Source organism: Parasteatoda tepidariorum, chromosome 9 (assembly GCF_043381705.1).
Source record: "Parasteatoda tepidariorum isolate YZ-2023 chromosome 9, CAS_Ptep_4.0, whole genome shotgun sequence".
In the NCBI taxonomy this organism is placed as follows: domain Eukaryota; kingdom Metazoa; phylum Arthropoda; class Arachnida; order Araneae; family Theridiidae; genus Parasteatoda; species Parasteatoda tepidariorum.
Window position 1 is genome coordinate 9,715,626 of NC_092212.1, and position 2,129 is coordinate 9,717,754.

The following is a 2,129-nucleotide window of genomic DNA, read 5'->3' on the forward strand; positions in this document are numbered from 1 at the left end:
AAAAAAATGCCATAGAATATTCCTATGGGGTTTTGCCTATGGCAAAAATTTGCCATACATGCATGGCAAAATTCTGCCATACGTATATGGGCAAATTTTTGCCATAGGCAAAACCCCATAGGAATATCCTATGGCATTTTTTTATGGCAAACCTATGGCAAATTTTCCTAAGGGTCAATTAATGGCCTATTATGTTTTGGAGAACTTCGTGAATTTATATTTCCCAGGCAAGATTGAGTTCTATTTTGGAAGATTAAAATTGCCACTCGAGTATAGGAACGAAAATCAGTTTAGAACTGCTTTTGAGTAATCGGCCCACGGACTATTGAGGCAGTGGGAGTTTCGGGGATTACACAAACAATTACTCGAGTCACAGCGGGTCGTTGCAGATGACTGACTAAGTCGCTAACTAACTGATCTTCGGGCGGCCTCGCTTGTATTTATATCTACCTGCAAGGATTGTTCGGGAATTGGATTTTTCTGGTTCTTTCGAGAAAACATCTTTTAGGAAAATTTGCCATAGGTTTACCATAAGAAAATGCCATAGGATATTCCTATGGGGTTTTGCCTATGGCAAAATTTTGCCATAGGCAAAACCCCATAGGAATATCCTATGGCATTTTCTTATGGTAAACCTATGGCAAATTTTCCTAAAAGATGTTTTCTCGAAAGAACCAGAAAAATCCAATTCCCGAACAATNATGGCAAAATTTTACCATAGGCAAAACCCCATAGGAATATCCTATGGCATTTTTTATATGGCAAATTTTTGCCATACATATATGGCAAAATTTTGCCTTAGGCAAAACCCCATAGGAATATCCTATGGCATTTTTTATGGCAAATTTTTGCCATAGGTAAAACCCCATAGGAATATCCTATGGCATTTTTTTATATGTCAAATTTTTGCCATTAAACTAAGATGTGCTACAGCTTATGACGAAATATTTTTCGATAGGCTATGGTGCACTTTTGCCATATGGCAACATTTCTCGTTGATATTTTACTATACATCAAAAAATAATTACTTACAAAAATCTTTCGCAATGGATATTAAAAATGCAAAACTTAATAATTGTAGAATAAATATATATCCAGAAAGCTTTTTTTTAAATTTCTTTAATAAACTTCCCTGTTTCACTTGCAGAATGCTTTCTGAATGCTGTTCTTATTCAAATAAATTTTAAACGGTTAGTACTAACCGTTAGAAAATGGGTCCGGTGGTCGGAGTGAGTGGGGGAAATATTGGTCATGTTGATTAGGAACAAAATATATTGAGTACAGGCAACCAATATTTGTTAAAACTGTAAAAAACAAGAAAATGGAAAGAGGGTCTGGAGGTCGGAGCGAGTATGAAAAACGTTAATTTGATTGATTGGCATCATAACTAGTTAGATAAGCGTCAGATATTAGACGAACCAAAAAGAAAGCGAAGTAAAATAATAGTCCGATGGTCGGAGCGAGTATGAAAATTTTTCTAAATTTTGATATGTGATACTAAGCTGAAAATTAAACAGACTACTAAAACAATAAAATACTATGAAAACTCAAAAGATAAAGGGTGGGACCGGTGGTCGAAGCGGAATTAATTTAAAATAGACCAAACAGGACAAAAACCGAATATGTAACGGTGCAACCAGTGGTGGCATGTGAACAAAATTTTATCTATAAAAAAGTTGTTATTAGACTATGAAAAGCTAAGAATAGAAAACAGGCTAAATTAGTTGATTCCCTACTAGTGAGGGATATAAAACTCAGAAAATTTATGTTGAGTTGTGTTTAGCACAGTTAGAAAAGAGAACGCAATATAGAAACATTGGTAAATACAAAACATGTTTAAGACATGATTAAAATTGGTGAAATTAATAATTGTTATTGACAAATTTACACTTGGTCAGGGATAGTAAATAAAAATTAATTGGGTATAGGGAATCACTATGACGAAAAAGTTGTAAACTTAAGGAAAGATTAAATTGTTAAAAGCATTTTTGGTTACAGCAGCAGATGATATGGCCAGGGACTGTCCAGTTGATGATATTGAAGCAAAACAATTGTCAACCAGTAATCCAGCAAATCTAGTTAAGTGATGACCCTAAGCTATGTATAAACATGTAACAGAACATTGTACA